The following is a 22,461-nucleotide window of genomic DNA, read 5'->3' on the forward strand; positions in this document are numbered from 1 at the left end:
ATTGACCTGCATATATGGCTGGTTGAAGGTTAAATGTATAAAGAAGAAGGTTTATTCACTGGTGTTTGTGGTATTTATTCAGAGGAAACAGCTTTAAAGTGGATTGAGAATCCCTTGAGGATCCAATGATTAAATGCATCACTTGATGCTGGACTGAGCCACACAGAGCAGAAGGTCTAAGCTTGAAACCATGTCTGTGAGGAGTTAACTGGTCTCAGCTGGTAAAACCTGGCTTCAGGATGCTTTAAATTAAGGGATCCTGCTCCTGACTGTGATCCCATACCATCTGCTGAATAGTGTGGTCAAAATGGATCTGGGTGAAGCCTCTCATAGTCAAATGACGAGCAGCTGGGATTGCACATAAAGAATAGCACTTGTGAGCAGCACCTATGGAAATGGATGAAGAATGACTGTAGGAGTGAAACTCAGAACAGTACTGCACAGGAGGCCATTTGGCCCATCAAGTCAACAATGGCTCTTTCAAGGAACAATCTGTCAAGTTCCACTGATTTGTGTAAGTTTCGCATGAAGTTCTGGCATTTGGACTCTATCACTTAACATGTATGTCTTCTCAGTTTTCTTACCAAATGTATTACCTAATATTTTTCAATGTTGACTTTCAACTGCTGTGTGTGAACCCATCTACTTCCTCTTGGAAGTCAACTGCCATCTTCATCACACTTTCAAGTTTCCTGCCACGTGCACATTTCAAATCCCCTGCATCTCTCTCCCCTACTCCATGCAAGCTGTTCATGTGTATCAGAAAGAGCAGTGATCCTAGAGCTAAACTTTGGGGAGCAACAGTTCAAAACCTCCTAAGATCCAAACAAACAGACGACCCAAACTCTGTTTCTTATAGGTACAACTACTATCTTATGTCCTGAAGTCCCGATATAGGGTCCCGACCTGAAACATTGATTCACCTGCTCCTCTGAAGGTGCCTGGCCTGCTGTGCTCCTCCGGCTCCATAGTGCGTTATCTCTGACTCCAACATCGGCAGTTCTTACTATCTCAGAGTTATCTTTGGTGACTCTGCCAATCCATAGCCTGAAGAGATTGCTTTGTCATTATCTCACTGTTGTTTGTGGGAGCTTGCTGCACTCAAATTGACGGCCCAGTTTCCTACTTCGCAACAGTTCAAAAACACTCAAATGTGTACGAAGTTTTGTGGGCAAGTGCCAATTAAATGCAGTTCTTTCTTTTTATTGTGAGGGGTCATTACCTCCAAAGTGTCATTGGGCTGGCTGAATCTGTGTAGACAGAACAGAGGCAAGACTGGAAATGAATTTGTGTTACACTTCAGTCTGCAAATATTTCAGCAAATATTACAATGCGGGAATCAGATTGTGAGAGGGAACGTCGTATCAGGAATTTGGCTGAGTGGCATGGACTGTTGCTGTGTGATGCTCTGTCTGTTGGTCTGGGACCACTTGCTATTTGACCGTAAGTGGCATCGCAGTCAAATCTGATCCAGATCTCACACAACACTTACATTTTCTTATAAGTTGCCCACTGGAGTGGAATAAGTGGATTAGCAGTCACATTAAGAAAATGCGCCTGAGAGAGGGGCTTGCTACATAAGTGTTGACATGGTAACAGTGCACAGTCAAGAGACTACATCCCATCGTCGCCAGGAAAAGAATGAGACCTCTTGGCTAAATGACTCAACTTTGCACGCATCACTGACCCCTGCCCTGTAACACCACACAGCCAGTCTGCTTTCTTTTAACCCTGTGTAATAACTGTGATGAATCTCCTGTTGTGATGCCACAGACAGCCAGGGGGACTCTCTTCCCTCCGCGTGACAGACTGGAGGAACAGAAGATTGGCACTGACTGCTTCTGCACCTCCATCTAGTGGGAGAAGTGTTCAGCTGCAAGCATAACTGCACACCTCAGAATGGGGATGCCCAAATTAAATAAAAAGGACCTTGAATAATGGAATATGATCATTACTGGTCATGTCTAATTAACTGCCCATGAGAAAAAGAGTGGTGAGCTGTCTTCTCAAACCAGTGCATTTCATACAGGCTAAGTGCACCCACAGTGCTACTAGGAAGGGAGTTGAAGATTATTGGCCCAGTGACATTGGAACAACAACACAGTTCCAGAATGAGACGGAAAATGACTTAAAGGGAAACCTGCAGGTGGTGGTGATATCTTCATGCTGTTCTTCCAGGCTGTAGAGGTTATGGGTGTGTAAAGTGCTGGTGCAGGAAGCCCCTGTTAGTTACATCTCACTGAGGGTGCACACTGATGTTACAGGGCATTGGGGGTGAAGCTAATAAATGTTGAAGCTGGTGCAGAGGTTGCCAATCAAGTGGGCTGGTTCTCCCCAGACAATGTCAAGCTTCTTGAACGTTGTTGGAGTCTCATGCATCCAAGCAACCGAGTAGTCCATTATAGTCCGGACCCAAAAGTGGGGAATTGGGAGCCGAGTTATGCACTGCAGAATTACCAGCTTCTGACTTGATCTTGGAGACAGAGTGATAAATACATAGAAAGGTTCCCTAACTCGGGACCACCAAACCCTCTCTCTCCATCAGCTGTTTGAAACTAAACTGAATTGTTTGCAAGCTTGGTATTACATTGTATTTCACCCCGAGATGAGCTTCCCAATATATATTACTATCCCGTGTAAACTTGAGGTCATCCACACTCTGTTGCCTGCGTTGTATCAAATCCCATTCCCCCACCACTCCTGTACTTACTAAACTACATTAGCTTGTTGAAAGATGTGCTTTGTTTTTAAAATTCTCATCCTTGTTCGGAAATCCCTCGAAGGTCTTGCCTCTCCCTATCTCACCCAACCTCAAATCTCTCTGAGCTATCTGTGCTCCTCCAATCCTCAACTCCTAAGTATCTCGGATTTGAACTGCTCCTCCATTAGTGCTACTGTCTTCAGTTAACTGGGTCACAGGCTCTGGAAATCCCTTTTTGCACCTCTCCATCTCACTCTCCTCCTTCAGGGTACTCCTGAAAACTATCTCAGAGCAGGCTTTTGGGCAACTGACCTAACATGTCCCTCAGAGGCTCAGGTGTTGTGTTTTTTTTTACAATGATCCAATGTATTATAGTAGTATGTTAAAGGTTATTTATCATAGAGTCCCTACAGTGTGGAAGCAGGCCCTTCTGCCTAACATGTCCACGCCGACCTTCAGAACATCCCACCCAGAACCATCCCCCTATAACCAACCTAATCTGCACATCCCCGAGCAATATGGGCAATTTAGCATGGCCAATCCACCTCCCGTGCACATTTTGGACTGTGGGAGGAAACTGGAGCACTAGGAGGAAACCCATGCAGACACGGGGAGAATGTGCAAACTCCACACAGACAGATGCCCAAGGATGGAACAGAACCCGATTCGAGCTGTGAGGCAGTAGCGCTAATTACTGAGTGTTGTTACATGATTGATGCAGAATCAGTCTATCTTTCCCTCAACTAATAACTCACAACCAGACTTGTTAGTCACATCCTAAGAATCTCACACACACCAGCCTGAAAAGAGAGAGCATTGTCTGTAATGGTGATAGTAATGATGTCTCCAGGCTAGTAATCTAGAACTCCAGGTTAATATTCTGGTGGATGGTGAAATTTGGGATCAACAGAAACCTGGAATAAAAGGCTTGCTTAATGATAACTGTTGCTGCAAAAGCCCATCACCTTGAGGGAAGGAAATCTGCTACAATTACCCAGTGTGGCCTACATGTGGCCTCCACACCCACAGTAATGTGTTTGGCTCTCAACTGCCCTATAGGGAGGGGATTAAATGCCGGGCTTGCCAGAATGCCCACATTCTGTAAACAAACGGGAGGAATAGCAGAGCATATTTCCTCAAGGGTATTCTTCTTTGGTGAAGGGCAAGGCTTCCCTGACATTTCTGCTACCAGGCTGGACATATGCAGCCCAGGACTCCTTCCGGGCTAGCTGAAAGACTGATCGTCTCGTGGCCTGTACTGGCTGAGAGCAGCCACGAAAAGGTGTGAGTGAGCAAGCGAGCGAGGTGCCTCAGGAGGACTGCTGTGTTTCATCTGCATGTCTCACCCAGTCATGTGACTCATCGCCGGGACACACAGACATAAAGCCAGTATCCGAGCCACTGTGTCATTTCCTAGCCTGTGTAGCTCACGATATATGCTGCTCAAATTTAAAACCAAGCAACTCTGCCATTAACACTGAGAGTAATCAACATAAAAATGATGCAGGAATAGAAAAATTTACAAGAAAACTGAATGTCAGAACTTGGCACAATATGTCTTGAAAACAAAACCCACGTGGCAGCTGTCTGACCTTGACTGTTTTCCTCATGAGCCAGGCATAAAGCACATAAATTTGGAAGTTTTAAGAGTGGGTAAGTATTACCGCAACCGTACAAGGTGCTGTTGAGATCACACCTGGGGTGCTGTGAGCAGTTCTGGTCCCCTTATTTAAAGCAAGATTTTTATTTCATTGGAGGCAGTTCAGGGAGGGCTCACTTGCATGATCCCTGCAATGGTGGACTGTCTTATGATCAAAGGCTAAACAGATTGAGATTCTACTCACAGGTGGTTAGAAAAATAAGAGACGGTCCCATTAAAATATACAGGATTCTTAAAGGGGTTCGTAAAAGATCATGGGAAAGCCTCGTGGGAAAGTCTAGCACCAGAGAACATAATCTCAGGAATTAAGGGGTGCCGCTTTAAGGCTGACTTGAATAAAAATTTCTTCTCTCAAAGTATTGAGAGCCTTTGGAACTCCTTGCCACAGACAGCTGTGGGATAGAGTCCTTGTGTATATTTAAGATCGAGATAAACAGATTCTTCATCTTTAGGGAAATCAAGGATCCTGGGGTAAAGGGCAGTAAAGTGGATGTGAGGCGTGTCAGATCAACCATGATCCTACAGAATGGCAAAACAAACTTGAGCGGCTGAACGGCTCATCCCTGCTCCTATTTCTTCGGGTCTTATGACTGATGTGTGATATATGCACCGGCAGTAATCGGCGCATTTGGGAAGAAGCTGGATCATCAGAATCATTTGCAGGTGACGGACACGCATCTTTTGAGGTGCATGGATGTTTTAGCAAGGGGTGGTGACAGCAGTTGGGGGAACCTGTGAAACTGTCAGGATCCACGCTGCTGCTTCCACTTCTCATTTCACTAACAAATGAACCAGTGCATCTTAAAAAGCAACTCAACAAGAGGAAAAGCGAGTCAGGTGGAAATGACAAGGGATGATTATTTTGTTCACTCAGAGCAAACACTGACTCTTGCCAATGCCAGTTGCTGTTAATACGAAAATTTCAATGCAAATGATAGCAAGGGAGTAGAATGATGATGTTTTCCATTGGGAGACAGAACCGACAATTGTACTTTTGTTTTTTTTGTTCATATCTCACATAAGACTGAATACGCATGGGTTATTTTCATAATGAGGTGACAATTGTGGGTCAGGTCTGGTGTGTCATTGCTTAAAAACCGAGCAGGCTGCATTAAATAAGGGCTTTGATTTGATTGGAAGTCATTAAATACCAAAGGGTTAAATATGGTGCAAGTCAAGGTAGAAGGACTGCAGGGTGATAGTTTTACAAACATACAAAGAAGCAGCAGGAGACCATTCAGCCCCTTCAGCCTACTTCGCCATTCAGTAAGATCATGGCTGTCTGGCCTGTTATGCCAGCTGTTCACAACGTGGTGAACCTTCCACTGTGGATCCAAAACACAAACTTTAAGTTCATCGAAGTTTCATATTTGTCGGCCAAAAGTGAGATGCAACAAAGTTCAGTTTCAGGTCAGCCAAAGGGTACAGGTGAAAACGCCCCCTAATTCTGCTCTGCACTGTAGACACGGCACGGTAATGATTTGCAGAGCAAGTGGGTAGACAGCTGGAACAGCTGGGGTCCAGGGGCACTGCAGAAAGTGGTGACTGGCACATTACAGGACGTACTGCTTAAGCCCTCTCCTGAGACCTTCAACATTGGAGCACTCCTTCCACATGGAAGTCACATGCTCTTGTGCTCAGGACCCTGGGGTGAAATTTGAACCCACCACATCTAACCCCAGAGATCAGAGGGCAACTGCTGAGTGAGGCAGAAATTTTCAAACAAAATCTGCTCGCTGCGAGAGTCAATTATTGCAATACCTCAAGTCACCCTCGTGGGGGGAGGGGGTGCAGGGAACAGAGGGAGGGAGAATCTATATAAGCGGAGCAATGCCACAGACTGTCAGAGTTGCTCAAAGAAGCTGTCCCTTTCCATTTTTTCCAGTTGTTCCTGACAGGAGTGACATATGACCCTGTTCTGTCCCCGTGCACAGACAGTGGAGGAAGAAGCTTAGTGGTGATGAGATTAACTCAACGTCGACCACACCTCAGGTGCATGTGGAGTGGGAGGTGGGGAGAGAGTTTGAAAAGGCAAGGCCTTCACAGTAAGCTCAGCCAGCATGGGCACTGAGCCCTCATTCCTGGTGTCAGTCTGCATTGCAAACTAGCTGTCCATCCAACCGAGCTAACCCACCCTCCCATCGCAATGGATGCCCTTATGGATTTTCATCCATGGATGGAGGTCGACGTCCAAGCTGGCCTCATGGAATGAAAGTTTCTTCCACGGGTAAGGACATTTTGATTAAAGTGGGCACATTTTTTTTTTCAAAGTTGAGCTTGGCAAGAGGAGGGACATTGATTGCTGAGAAATAAACCCTTCCCATTTCAGGGCTCAGTGTCAGTGCTATGCACATTTCAGTCGAATACAGTGCAATAAGATTTGGTGCAAAATACCCTCTTCTCTACACCAGGATTGTGTCAAGAAAGAACTCTCACGATAGTAACAGTGTGATGGACACCCCCACCCCAACCCAGTTCCCATACTGGCCACCTTGAGGCCACGACAAGTAAAAATGATGCTGTTAAAAGTCTCAAGTGCATTCAGAACTGGGCTGAGATTCCCTGAAGAGATCTCACAGCCCGCCAGCAGCAGGCTTTCAACCCATTAGCCTGGCCTTGCTGTGAACCCAGGCTGCAAGGTGGAAGGTCAATGGTTAACTCACAGCAACAGCTGCTTCCTGTTCATTTATGTTAAACAAAATCCTTTTCAGACAATCAAATGAAAACACCATCTTTCTTTTGCTTAGACTTCCCAGTTTTCCTCCTGGATTTCTCCTGAAGGTTCCAACTCACCAGCCACCTTTACCTACGTCATTCAAGGGGCCAGTCACAGTGTTGAAGGCTACTCTACAGTGGTACCTAAAACAGCTACAATAATTTCTGTCCTCACCTGAGGCACCTTCCAGATGCAGATCACTGGATAACAACAAGGAGTATCAGGTAATCTAAATTATGTCTTTCGCTTTAATCCAAGGGTGGCCTGTTAAAATGCTATTCACTGCCTTGTTGGCTTCTGATCAGCTAATTCAGAACCAAACAGGAATCCAACCTAAGTTATCCCTGGCACTCTTGTGTCTGAGGTAATAGGTGGTGGGCTGAAATGAGACAATAAACCTAGGCTCCACAAACTGACTTGAATCACATCGTGCAATATCAAAGAACAGCAGAGGAGTTATATCTGCTTCACGGTTAATATCGCTCCCACAATCATCATCAGAAAAAGCATGACCTGGTCACTAGCTCATTGCTGATTCTTCGAATTTGCTGTGTGCAAATTGGCTGCTGTGTTTGCTACAGTGGAGACTGCAACGCGAGTGTGGCAGTGACAAAAAATGCTATATCAATGCAAGTCCTTCTATATTGCAACTGCTCTCTACTGTCAAAAAATGCCATTTTGCAGATTCCATTCAAAACCAAGGCTCTTCCTCTTCTTGTTGGTGAACATCAAAGTAGCCACATGCAGTACTACAACAGGAGTAATTGTGGCATTCTAGCCACTCATTATCTTCCAACCCAAAATCACAAAACTAGAATATCTGAACATTTATCTCAGCACTGTCTGTGGGAATGTGAGCCTGCCAGCACAATGATAATTTTATCTCAACATCAATCTATACCAATCCAACTAATCAAATTGTGATGTCCCAGTGACATGAGACTGCTGTATAAATGTAAGTTCTTCTTTTGCTATTGAAAGTTATAGTAGAGCATCTGGACCAGAGGCATCTATTCTCTATCATGACCTTGATGAACTTGCAGGGCACTTGTAACATTTTCTGCTTTTATTTCGCCTTTCAAAGCCATGAGTGGCCTGACAGAAGGATCAAGAATGAGAAAGCACACATGCAATTGATAAGAGAAGCAATGGCAAAATAAAGGAAAGACCTCTTCATACAGTGAATGTTTAAGATGTGGAAGGGGCTGCCTGAAGGCATGGTGAAGGGTGGTTGAACTGAAGCATTCAAGAGGGAATTGGATTATTACATCACTACACAAAAAGTATCATTCAGATTCAGGCTCCCTGCTCTCCCAAACTAAACTGCTTGTGTCCTCAATGAGATCAATTTGACTGCAAATTCACACAGACAGGTGACCTTCCCGAAAGCTCATCCCTCACCTATATGGACATGTACAGACAGATTGGATTAGGTTAGAATGGATTCATGGTCAGGACAGACATATTGGGCTGAAGGGCTGTTCTGTTCTATGTTTGATAAGAACTAAAAGGAGTAGGCCATTTGATCAAACAAGTTTGGTCCGCCATTCAAGTAAGATTTGTCCTTCCTGCCATTTTCCCACCTATCCCACATAACTTTGAATCCCTACTCAATGAAACATTTGTCCAACATGGCTTTGGCATTATTCAAAACTCCAGCTTGCAGTGCTCATTAGAGAAGGGAATTCTAGAGACTGATCACCCTCTGAGACAAGGTGCTCTTCCTCCATGTCTTCCACCTGAGACCCTTCTTTTTAAACTATATCCCCTGCTTCCGCCCATGAGAGGAACATCCTTTCAGTTTCTAACCTGCCAAGCTCCTTTAATGGTCCAATACATTTCTCTTTCATTCTTCTAAATGCCAATAGTGCAAGTCCTGCCTGCTCAATCTTTCATCATAATTTAATCCCTTCATCCCAGGGATTGAAGACCAAGTTAATTAAACCACGGTAAGGGGCTTCTGATTCATGCCTGTGACTCACTGACCATCAACAAGAGTAGAGAAATTGAGCTGCAATTTGTTTCGTATCTTTTACAGAGTGGACGTAAAGGAGCCCAATTCCCAGAGGACCAGAATGCTGTCTTCCCATTGTAGAGAGATGACTGGGGGCGGGGGGTGACTTTAACCCAAGGGTTACCACACCTCAGGTGAGGGGAGAGGTTGAGAAAGACTGTCCTCCATGGTAACCGCAGCTGGGTTGCGGGAATCGAACGCAGGCTGTTGGTGTCACTCTGCATCGTAAACCAGCCATCCAGCCAAGTGAGCTAATTGACCCCCCTCTACTCTGTGATTGGGGTGTGAAGCTAATCAAGCCATTCCCTCATGCTAACTGGCTCAGATCGGCAAATTCCTCACAGACCCAGGTCCAAGTCACACCACAAGTACATTTACACACTGACCTAACGAAGAGCTACCTTTTCTTCTTTGTAATACTGAAGTAATTGCTTTGCATTGCTCAACAATATATTATACCCATACATCAGGAAAGATATCAGCATGTACACTGATTGGCGTGCATTTATAGCTACATTCAGCCTTCTCATGCTCTGTATTTATTTATTGAGTGATTATACAAAGCTGTACAAAATTGAGACAACTTGTGACACAATGTTTGCGTTGCTCATGATTTGTCATTATAAAATTGCCTGGCATGGTGGAAAAACTGCTGCCTAATTGTTACATAGTAGCAGTTTATAAATCCTGCTCCCAGAACCAAACCTAATCATTTGGCGCTTTATTCCGAATTAGCTTTGAACACCATTTCCCCCAGGAAAGCTTATTAAAAGCATTTGCTTACATCTGGCTCAAAGGGTCTAATGGCTAATGAAATTTATATTTGAGAAATGAGGGTGATTTCTAAAATGCTTCATTCGCCAGGAGCTGTCAGGAGGGCACATTGAGGGTAAGCTGCACAAGGATGTTGTAAGATTCTTGGCTCCACTTTTTAAAATGTCGACACTCTTGGTCCCCAACTGGACCAGTTCACTTCAAATTAAAAGCAAGCTTCCATTAGTCTGACAGTGGCCTCAGTTGGGAGGAGCTCAAACATGATTCTTCTGGTGATCTTGGTTTGTTTTGAAAGTCTGTAAGAGTTGGCCAATTCTCCACTACCGATCCTTTATTTTACATCAGAAAGAAGTCTTTACATGTGTTTAAACATGTGGATGCACGGACAATGCGGAATTGTGCACGTTTCTCAGAAATCCCACAATTTTTAAAGAAAGAGCTTGCATTTATATAGCACCTTTCAGCTGGGCCCAGAGCATTCAATAGTCAGTTACATGCTTCTGAAGCGCACTCTTTGTCGTGATATCGGGAAATACAGCAGCCTTTGGTGAGAGGCACACCCTGCAATAGCAAGGCGACAATGAGCAGATAATTTGCTTTCTTGATGTGTAATGAACTGATTGAGGTGTATAAAATGCTAATGGGGATTGATAAGGTGGTGTTGAACGGATGTTCCTCCTTGTGGGACAGGCTAGAACAAGAGGGCATAGACACAGAGTGAGAGGAGGTAGGTTCAAAACTGAGATGAGGAGAAACTATTCTCTCAGAGGGTTATGAATCTGTGGAACTCACTGCCCTTGAGTGCAGTGGAGGCAGAATCAAGTAACAGATTCAAGAAAAAATTTGATATGTTTCTGATGAAAAGTGGGACCAAGGGTTTGGGAAGCAAGCAGGAGGTAGAGTGAGACCAGGATAAGATCAGTCAATGATCATAATAAATGGCAGAGTGGGCTTGAAGTGCTGACTCCCGCTCCCAATTCCTACAGTCCAATGGACTGACAGCTAAGGCTGAATGAAAGCAAAATGTTTGACTTGCTCCCCTTCCCCAACTGCATCCCTAAACCAGCCCAGTTTGTCCCCTCCCCCCACTGCATCCCAAAACCAGCCCAGCTCTTCCCCCCCACCCACTGCATCCCAAAACCAGTCCAACCTGTCTCTGCCTCCCTAACCTGTTCTTCCTCTCACCCATCCCTTCCTCCCACCCCAAGCCGCACCCCCATCTACCTACTAACCTCATCCCACCTCCTTGACCTGTCCGTCTTCCCTGGACTGACCTATCCCCTCCCTACCTCCCCACCTACACTCTCTCCACCTATCTTCTTTTCTCTCCATCTTCAGTCCGTCTCACCCTCTCTCCCTATTTATTCCAGAACCCCCACCCCAATCCCCCTCTCTGATGAAGGGTCTAGTCCCGAAACGTCAGCTTTTGTGCTCCTAAGATGCTGCTTGGCCTGCTGTGTTCATCCAGCCTCACATTTTATCATCATGTTTGACTTGCTCTGCAGTTTTAGTGAGAGCTCTAACCTGCAGCTACCACCTGTCTCTTCTCCTTATGAACTGGATTGGGCTGTGTGAAGAAGAGCACCTGCAACAAGCCTGGCTGATTTTCCAATTCTGCCCCATAATATTTACCATTAGAAATTTCCGGCACTCTCCTCTTCCCCTCACGCAGATCTAATTTGATGGCAAACACATGTTGACAGCTGCAGAGGATGTTGAACACACAACAGGTTAAAATGCCTTTGGGAACTTCCCATCTAGTCTTTGTATCAAAAACAAAATGGGAAAGTAAATCAGTTTGATTGCTACAATGGTCCCTGAGTGCAAAGCCAGCTGCTTTTGTGGTCCAGTATTTCTGACGACGTTAGAATACAAGAGTAAAATATGCTTGTATCGAAATAACGTCAGATTGTAAAAAACAATTAACAAGGAAATACCGTGCTGTCTTCTCAACTGAGGTGACTAACACACTCCATGTCTACTGGACCTATCTGCACTGGCTTCTGATATAGTCAATATGAAAGGCATTTCTGGATCCATATCCTCATCCCTCCTCCACATTCCCAGTTCTCCCGGAGGTGCTGACTTTTGCTTCCAATTCCATTGGCAGACTGCCAGTCTCAGGTCCAAGAAGCTACCCTTTAGACATGAATCGCGATAGAGCCTGGAAGCTGACCTTTCAACAGTGTGGAAGGGGTGAATCACAGCCTGGGCTGTTCTTAAATCTGCAGCCCGACAGGAGCTGCACCGTGGAAGAGTTCTACTCTATTATACCGTTTTCCTCTCCATCGCTGCCAGAACCGCTGAGTATTTACAGTAATTCTGCCTTTTACTTTTGTTTCAGATTTCCAGCATCATTTATATTTACACATCAACAAAGTACTGGGTGGCAACCAGGATAGCCTGGCCCACCCTACTTCCTTCTTATGCCCCCGACCCTCCACTAATTTTGCTTCCAACTGTATACAGACTGCAGAGTCCTTAATGACTAGCCACTTGGATGCATGCTGATAACCTTTGAGATCCTATTTCAGGGACAGTCAATGTCTTCAGGAAATAGGGAGTAGGGGACAGGGTACTAAAGTTGGAGGTGTTTATTAAACATAGCATCAAGCTGAGGTTGGTTGGCTCACCGAGCTGGTTTGTTGTTCTGCAGACATTTTGTTACCGTGCTTGGTAACATCCTCAGTGCAGCCTCCAATGAAGTGTCAGTGTGTTTTCCCGCCTGGCTTTTAAACTCTGGGGTCCATTGAGATGGATTGCTTCACTTCCAGATTTCCTCCGTAGTGGAATGTATATGGGGTCGAGTTCAATGTGTTTATTAATAGCATGCTTTGTGGAGTGCCATGCTTCCAGGAATTCTCATGCTTGTCTCTGCCTAGCCTGTACCAGGATCTTGGTGTTGTCCCAGTCAAAGTGGTGGTTCTCCTTGTCCATGTGGATTGAGATGAGTGAGAATTGGTCGTGTCTTTTTGTAGCCAGTTGGTGTTCATGTGCTCTTGTTGTTAGTTTCCTTCCTGTTAGTCCAATGTAGTGTTTCTCGCAGTCTCTGCAGGGGATCTTGTAGATGACATTGGGCCTGTTCTTGGCGTGGAGTGGATCTTTAGTTCGGGTGAGCACTTGTCATAGAGTTGATGTGGGTTTGTGTACCTCTCTGATGCCTAGTGGTCGTAGGAGTCTTGTGGTGACTTCCGACGTGTTCCTGATGTAGAACAGTGTGATGAGTGTGTCAGGGCATGTAGCATCTTTCTGATGCTGTCCATGTAGGCATCTTCTGACCCAGTTCTTTGGATATCCATCATCCTTGAACATTTGGAAGTGGTATTCCTCCTCCTCTTGGCGTAATTCCATGTTGCTGAAGTGCTTTGCTGCCCTTTTGAATAGTGTTCGCACGCAGCTTCATGTGTGTGTGCTGGGACGGTTATTATTGAAGTTCATAACCTGGTCTGGGTGTTGTGCTTTTCGGTTTACTTTCGTTTGCAGTTCTCCATTTGTCCTGCGCTCTACCATGATGTCCAGGAATGGGAGCTGTTGTTCTTCTCCTCTCTGGTGAATCTCCACCACCACCACACCCACAACCCGAGCTACAGATCTACTCCAAAACCTTACAGAATCAAGCCTGGTTCAGTGGCTAGTATTCAAACTGCTGAAAGAGAAGCTGGTGTTGTTCAGGCCCCTCTCACAGAACTGGCATGGAGGTAAACAGAGGCTCCCTCTGCCCTCTTCTGTGTCTGTAGAAGATCTGTTGGTGCTATTTTGAAGATTAGTGGCAGTGACTGGCATCTCACGTTGTTCTACAGACCATAAGAAATAGGAGTATGTGGGCCATTCAGTCCATTGTGTCTGCTTGTCCATTCAATGAGATCATAGATGATGTGATGTCTTGATTATTATCCTCTATCAGCATCCTACAACAGATTTTCTGATCATTTCTTCAACATCTGCTTGTGGGAGTTTCTGCTTTCAAATAATGCACGACATACTTAACTGGGACATCCTGTGGTTGTGAAAGGGTCTATATAAATACAAGTTGTTTTTCGTCTGGATTACATTACAGCATGGGGCAGTTAATATTTGCTATGAAATGAGATACTTGACTACTGAGGAACTAGATTTGGGGTCAGGGTGGGGATTTTTGGCATTTCCAAATTAAAAACTATGATGAATGATCCCAATAGCTACCGTACATGTTCAGCCACCTGTACGCACTCATTCTGAAACCAGACATAAATGACGCCCCTGCCTCAGTTTTGCATATACGAAAACAAAAATGTGGGGTTGCAATGGAAAATAAAACAGTTGCCGAGTCCAGCTTTTGGATGTTCGAGCCTCTCAAAATAACCATTCAGCACTGAGTGATGTCCAGACCACAAGCCTGATGTTCAATCAAAAGAGAACATGTTTAAGAAACTGATTTATTGTGGAGTCCGAGAAGATAAAATATATAGCAACATCGATAGAGCTGGTCCTGATTTTCAGTAGGTTTTACTTCTATGTCTTTGGTGACTCAGTTTAGCTGATGGCTCCAATCGCTTAGTCATGACTCTCTGTCATTCATATTTTGATTAATTGTACACAATGCTGCATAAATATCAGACAGTTACCCACACATCAATTAATCACTGCTGTGTATGTGTTGAACTTGCGTACAATTCTTATTTGATGTTTCACTGGGGCTCTTTCTTCTCCCCAGTGTTAGTAACTAGTGGCAGCCAGTTAAATGATGCATTGCTCCAAGTCTCTCTCCCCTTCAGGTAGGTAATCTCCATCAGAACAGTAGTTAGAATTTAGCAAATAAACCACAATTTCTTTGAAGTGAGGAGAGGCATAACCACATCTCAGCCATTGCCACTGGCTTACCGAGTGACTGGGAGGATGATGTCTCTTCTCGGGTCTATTTGCAGGACCTAAGGCACTTTTCAAAAAGGACTTGCCCTGGTTTCCCCGGTACCCTAGCCAATACTCATTCCTCAACCAACAGCATCAACAGACAACCTCGTCCTTACCTCAATGTTGCTGTGGGGCGTAACAGTGTGCAGATGGGGTGCTGTGTTTGCTGCTTTATAACAAAAGTCATTTGCAAAGTGTTCTGGGATAAACTGAGCTGGTGAAAGGAATTATCAAATGCAAGTCTTTCTTCTTTGTTGCTTCTACTGATTCTGACAGCCTATTACACCATAGGCACAGCCAAGCAAAACAAAAGAGACATTGCTCCCTCTGATATCCTTCAATACAAGCTATTTTATGTCATACATGCTAGTTACTACCAGGCAGTTTGTATGGTCACTGTTACAAAATCACAGAAATTACAGCTATTCAGTTCCATTGCCTCCGTGGTATCTCTTCAGCATTATCTGCCAAGATATCACATCTCTTTCTTGTATCCTTCATATTTGTCCTGTTCTAATACTTATCCAATCCATCTGAAATGACCTCAAAGTCTGCCTCAGTTGCTCAGTTCAGAGTCCCATGGACATAAAAAAAGTTCCATATATTGTTACCGTTCTGATCTTGCGCAAAGGATATTGTTACAATAATTGCTTACAATAATGGGCACATAATGCCCCACTGAGGAAATTGCTTCTGGACAAAACCGAGGAACAATCACCTCTCGATGCAGCTGTGTACAATGCCCACAGAATGCAGAAAGCATCTGTGCAGCAACACTGTAATGGCAATGTTTATACCACACATCAGACTGACAAACACAGACAGATTCATACATACACATGTCCCACATACACTGACACAAGTGTTGCGTGTACATGTACCAACATTTTACCAAAATTCTCAAGTGCACACACACACACACACACACACACACACACACACACACACACACACACACACACACACACACACACACACACACACACACACACACACACACACACACACACACACACACACACCCATCACAGAAAATCTCAAACCTAACGTCCTTACCAGTGATCACAGAATCTCTACAGTGTGAAAGCAGGTCATTATGCCCATCAAGTCCATACTGACTCTCTGAAGAGCATCTCACCCAGACCCATCCCAAACCCTATACCTATAACCCTGCATTTACTCAGGCTAACCCAGCTAGTTTGCACAATTCTGGACACTATGTGCAATTTCCCATGGCCAATCCACCTAACCTGCACATCTGTGGACTGCAGGAGGAAACCACAGCACCCAGAGGAAACCCACATAATCACAGGGAGAACATGCAAACTCCACACAGACTGTCGCTCGAGGCTGGAATCAAACCGAGATCCCTGGCATACTGAGGCAGCAGTGCTAACCACTGAGCCACCATGCCACCCAAAGACAGAATAGTCAATATCTACCTTTTGGAAAGGAATTAGGAAGGCTAATAAATGCTGTCCAGGCAGTGATATCCACAACCCAAGAGTGAATAAGAAACAAAAACCTAGGTTCAAGTATGAATGGCCATTTTTGACTGAGATCTATAAGGAGTGACAATACAGTGGCACATAAAAAGGCATGTGGGGTCTGGGACTCATTGCCTGAGAGTGCAGCTGAGTCAGAAACTCTGGTAGCATTGAAGCGGTTTGTAGATATTCACTTGCTTTAACATACCCTCCAGGCCAAGGGCCAAAAGCTGGGAAACGGGGATCTGTGCAGTCGGATCTTTGTTGGCCAGTGTGGGCATGATGGGCTGAATGATCTCCTTCTAAGCTATGTCTAAAAAGGGTCAGAAAGCGGAAAATCTTCACGAGAAAACAGAACCTACTTTCTTCATGTTTCTGCTCAATGCCAAAGTTAAGCAAATACACCAGAACATATCAGCACAAACTGGAGTCCCAGCAGCAGTTAGTAAATGGATTTCAGTGTGCACATGTTCATCCAGTTGTCTGCTTCATGAACTCGTGAGTCAAGATTTACAAAGTAGTGTTGAGCTTTCTAAAGTTTTGACAAAAAGACCTAAAAAAGCAGCTCATTCCTACAAAAATCAAACTTCCCACACAGTCAGGGATGTCAAAGAGCCATATCTGAAGCCGATTCAAACTCAGCAGCCAGAGTGGATGTGGGATTTCCTCTCTTACTTCCTTGCTGGCGTTACAACAAGGAATTTTAAACAAGCAGCTTATGCTTCCCCACCCTGCTAAAATTTCAACATGTTTGGCATCCCCCCTGCAACCCATAATCTCCCAATCTGCAGCCAGTTCCTGTTATAGGTTCCACCTAAAGAGGCAACAGCAGACCCACAGAAAGTTAATTGCACGAGTCGATCTCATTAGGCACTGTGGTGACAGCAGTGCATCTACATAGCGACCTCTGAGCCTGTTCTCCCTCCCAACAGTGCTTGTCATCATTTATCATTTCTGTAAGTAAGTTAAAATGTCAGCGATGAACTGACACCATCCCCCAGAGCCTTACTGACCCCTGCTAACGGTCATGCATTTACATCAGTCTCTGCAGGCTGCTTATTAAATACAGTATTCTTACATTCTTCCCCCTTTACTGACTCTGCATAAACCATTGTAAAGGCCAGCAGGACCAGCGATGCATTAAGTGTGATGATAAGATAAACTGGCGTGTCTACTGCTGCCACCGACAACCGATGCTTCTGAAATTCATTACCTCCTTCCACCACCAGCATCATTTCCCGTCCAACCCCCTGCCCAACAACCCAGAAACACACAAAAAGACCAAAACAGAAACTGCTTGTCTGGCCTTTGCTGGGTCAGCAGATCTTAGCTGGGGAGGAGTTCTATTCCAGTGGTACTTGAGTGCCACTCTGGAGGAAAGGGGTTGGGAGGAGGCAGGAGCAAGGAATGCCTTGATTCTCAATTATATTCCTTTCAGTCCAGCTGGAGAATTTGGGAATTGCGGCGAGAATAGGGTTGGACTGTGAGAATCCTATCTCCTAATATACAGGCAACACCTCTACCACCTGACAACACAGTTACAGACAGACAGACACACACACAAACACACAGCTGAATGCGCACTTGAGTAATGTACCCGAGGAACATCTGGCACTCTTGCTTTCCCATGGGAGCTGGGGGGAGGGGAGAAGGATGATAATTACCACTCAAATCAACCCCATATCTCATCCACATGAAACCACCTTACTAAGAGTGTGGTTCATATATGGGAGCTTCAGGGGCATTCTAAATCTTGCTGTCAGTGTGACAGAAGGTTTGTGACTAATGTGTGTGCAGAACTTGCTCCTACACAAAGTAGTTGAGACTACACAACACAGACACACTTAAGGAGAAGCTTGATAAACAGACGGGTGGGGGTAATGAATGTAACATTATGTGGACAGGATGAGTGCAAGAGGTGGGAGCTGGCAGACTCTTGCAGAGCAGAGACATTAGCTAGGATCGGTTAGTCCTATTCCTGAGCCACTTTTGTTTGAATTCATATCTTGGAGCTGCAGCATCGATAATGTTTGCTGTATTTAAACCAGCTTAATGGTGACATGGCTGAGAGAAGATAAAGCAAGATGGGAGGAGGCACGTATGAAGCTTGGAAACGGTTTATATAATCTCATGTAGTGTGTGATTTTACGTGGAAGCCCACAAGCTAGAATGTACATTTTTTTTTACAAATAAAACCCCTTCAAAGACATTCAGAATTCTGTGCATTGACGTACCATTGAACATTAAGTTTTGAAAGCTGCTGATATCGAATCCACTGCCTAATACAGTCATGGGTGTCCTATCCCCATTATCCAGCTCTCTCCTCCCCGAAGTTACAAAGCAGTGGCACTATTAGTAAAATGACTGTAAAAGCTGGGAGACAAAGCTGCCCTGTCCCCACCTCCAATCCCCTACACCTCTCAACCCCAGTAAGCCTGATCGCACATTTAAGGTGTACCACGAAAAAGCATTGCCTCCTGAATTACGATAACTCAAAACAAGCTGTTGATTTTGGTGATGCAGTATCTGGTTTATTAATTATATGCTTGCATTGCAGACTGGACCAGCATTTTCATCCATTTGTACTTGCTTTCAGAAGATGATGGAGTTGGCTTCTTGAAGTGCTACAGTCCATCTGCTGTAGTTAGGGAGGGAGTTCGGGATTTTGATCAAGTGAAAGTAAAGGAACAAAGATACAATTCAAAGTCAGGATGTAGTGTGGCTTAGAGGAGGACAGGCAGGCAGGGGTACTCCAATCCCTTCTGGCTAAGCAGGCCTGATGAGTTGCTGCAGGACATTTTGTACACATTGCACTACAGGTACAGGAATAATGCAGATTTAAGGTAGTGGATGTGGGGGGGGGGGGGGGGGGGGCAGGGTTTAGTCAAGCAAGCTGCTTTACCGTGAAAGGCGTCGAGCTTCCTGTGTGTTGTTGGAGTTGCAACCACCCAGGCGTGGACAGAACTCCCATTACAATATGGTGGTCTACGAACAAATGGGCTCTTGCAGATCAGGGTTTAAAATGGCTGCTAGCTCAACATCAAACAGTGTGACCGGTGGTGGAATTCATGCATTAATGCTCACAAAAGTCTATACAGTAGGAAAGATGTAACTGGATGCATCAATCTCTCATTCATGAAGGTAATCCAGTTCAGCATATATCACAGAATTGTTACACACAGGAGGAGGCCATTTGGCCCCTCCTACCTGAACCAGTTCTCTGACTGAGTGCCAATCTCCTGCCTTCTCCTCATATCCCTACACACCGTTTCTACCTATGATCACCAAGGGCACTCGGGGGAACAGTGACAGTGTTCCTACCTCTGGGCCAAGAGGCCACCAATCAAGTCTCACCTGCTCCAGAGGTGTACAATAACATCTCTGAACATGCTGACTGGGAAAAAAAATCTACATTAGTATCAATTAATTAACAATCAGAATCATTCAAAAATTATCCAATCTACTCAACAAAGGAAATATCCCTGGTAACTGAGTGAAACCACTCAGATCCATAGACAATGACCAGCACCAGTCATGGACAGACATACACAACAGAGCCCCATATATACAGGTCAAGGACACACACACACACACACACACACACACACACACACACACACACACACACACACAAACATTCTGTATACAAAGGGTACGGGCCCTCACCTATGAGTTGTTCTCCACCCTTCTATGAAGCACTAGGGTGACTTTCGACACAAGCGGGTAATTCTCGCTGCTGTTGCCGACTAACTGCTGTCAGTGATATCACTGGCTATTTACTTGAAAACAGGCAGGAAGTCTGCCACAGAGATAATGGGAACTGCAGATGCGAGAGGATCCAAGATAATAAAGTGTGAAGTTGGATGAACATAGCAGGCCAAGCAGCATCTCAGGAGCACAAAAGCTGACGTTTCGGGCCTAGACCCTTCATCAGAGAGGGGGATGGGGAGAGGGTTCTGGAATAAATAGGGAGAGAGGGGGAGGCGGACCAAAGATAGAGAGAAAAGAAGATAGGTGGAGGAGCGTATAGGTGGGGAGGTAGGGAGGGGATAAGTCAGTCCAGGGAAGATGGACAGGTCAAGGAGGTGGGATGAGGTTAGTAGGTAGGAAATGGAGGTGCAGCTTGAGGTGGGACAAAGGGATGGGTGAGAGGAAGAACAGGTTAGGGAGGCAGAGACAGGCTGGGCTGGTTTTGGGATGCAGTGGGGGGAGGGGATGAGCTGGGCTGGTTGTGTGATGCAGTGGGGGGAGGGGACGAACTGGGCTGGTTTTGGGATGCGGTGGGGGAAGGGGAGATTTTGAAGCTGGTGAAGTCCACATTGATACCATTGGGCTGCAGGGTTCCCAAGCGGAATATGAGTTGCTGTTCCTGCAACCTTTGGGTGGCATCACTGTGGCACTGCAGGAAGCCCATGATGGACATGTCGTCTGAGGAATGGGAGGGGGAGTTGAAATGGTTGGCGACTGAGAGGTGCAGTTGTTTGTTGCGAACTGAGCCGAGGTGTTCTTCAAAGCGGTCCGCAAGCCTCCGCTTGGTTTCCCCAATGTAGAGGAAGCCACACCGTGTACAATGGATACAGTATGGATATGTATGGATACAGTATGGATACACATCCCTCACCTTCCTGGACTCTCAGTCTCCATCTCAGGCAACCAGCTTGTAACTGATGTCCATTTCAAGCCTACCGACTCCCACAGCTACCAAGAATACACCTCCTCCCACCCACCCTCCTGCAAAAATTCCATCCCCTATTCCCAATTCCTCTGCCTCCGCCACATCTGTTCCCACGATGAGGCATTCCACTCCCGCACATCGCAGACGTCCAAGTTCTTCAAGGACCGCAACTTTCCCCCCACATTGATCAAGAACGCCCTTGACCATGTCTCCCGCATTTCCCGCAACACATCCCTCACACCCAGCCCCCGCCACAACCGCCCCAAGAGGATCCCCTTCATTCTCACACACCACCCCACCAACCTCCGGATACAACGCATCATCCTCCGACACTTCCGCCATCGACAATCCGACCCCACCACCCAAGACATTTTTCCATCCCCACCTTTGTCTGTTTCTGGAGAGACCACTCTCTCCATGACTCCCTTGTTCGCTCCACACTGCCCTCCAACCCCACCACACCCGGCACCTTCCCCTGCAACTGCAGGAAGTGCTACACTTGCCCCCACACCTCCTCCCTCACCCCCATCCCAGGCCACAAGATGACTTTCCATATTAAGCAGAGATTCACCTGCACATCTGCCAATGTGGTATACTATATCCATTGCACCCGGTGTGCCTTCCTCTACATTGGGGAAACCAAGCGGAGGCTTGGGGACCACTTTGCAGAACACCTCGGCTCAGTTCGCAACAAACAACTGCACCTCCCAGTCACCAACCATTTCCACTCCCCCTCCCATTCCTCAGACGACATGTCCATCATGGGCCTCCTGCAGTGCCACAATGATGCCACCCGAAGGTTGCAGGAACAGCAACTTATATTCCGCTTGGGAACCCTGCAGCCCAATGGTATCAATGTGAACTTCACAAGCTTCAAAATCTCCCCTTACCCCACCGCATCCCTAAACCAGCCCAGCTCTTCCCCTCCACCCACTGCATCCCAAAACCAGCCCAGCCTGTCTCTGCCTCACTAACCTGTGCTTCCTCTCACCCACCCCTTCCTCCCACCTCAAGCCGCACCTCCATTTCCTATCTACCACCTCATCCCACCTCCTTGACCTGTCCATCTTCCCTGGACTGACCTATCCCCTCCCTACCTCCCCACCTATACGCTCCTCCACCTATCTTCTTTTCTCTCCATCTTCGGTCCACCTCCCCCTCTCTCCCTATTTATTCCAGAACCCTCACCGCATCCCCCTCTCTGATGAAGGGTCTAGGCCCGAAACGTCAGCTTTTGTGCTCCTGAGATGCTGCTTGGCCTGCTGTGTTCATCCAGCCCCACATTTTATTATCTAGGAAGTCTGCCACAGCTCAGACCAGGAGATACTGTGTATCTGTCATTTACTTAGCCACACATTCAGCTGGCAATCTTCACACGGCCCGGCATCCTGTGGTCAGTGCTGGAGCCCAATGATAAGTCAGCGACTCACTGCAGACCCTCAGCTCATTTCCAAACAAAAAGCTGCAGGTTACAATTAGGTGTCATTCTAAACCATCGCAGAATGCTTCAGCAAGTGGCACTTCCATTGAAGCAACTGCACTTC

The 22,461-nt window shown here is 45.8% G+C and overlaps 1 protein-coding gene across 7 annotated transcripts in view; it reads right to left on the reverse strand.

The window, feature by feature from the left end:
- The window catches only part of gse1b (Gse1 coiled-coil protein b), a 760,234-nt gene that overhangs the window by 155,928 nt on the left and 581,845 nt on the right, over window positions 1-22,461 (reverse strand). The window contains exon 1 of one of the 7 annotated variants that reach the window (XM_048546479.2): window positions 19,909-19,975. The exons of the other annotated variants lie outside the window; for them this stretch is intronic. The gene's annotated coding sequence lies outside the window, so the exon portion shown is untranslated. Of the gene's footprint in view, window positions 1-19,908; window positions 19,976-22,461 lie in introns of those variants that run through there. 7 annotated transcript variants of the gene reach the window in all.

Source organism: Stegostoma tigrinum, chromosome 16, assembly GCF_030684315.1.
Source record: "Stegostoma tigrinum isolate sSteTig4 chromosome 16, sSteTig4.hap1, whole genome shotgun sequence".
Taxonomy (NCBI): domain Eukaryota; kingdom Metazoa; phylum Chordata; class Chondrichthyes; order Orectolobiformes; family Stegostomatidae; genus Stegostoma; species Stegostoma tigrinum.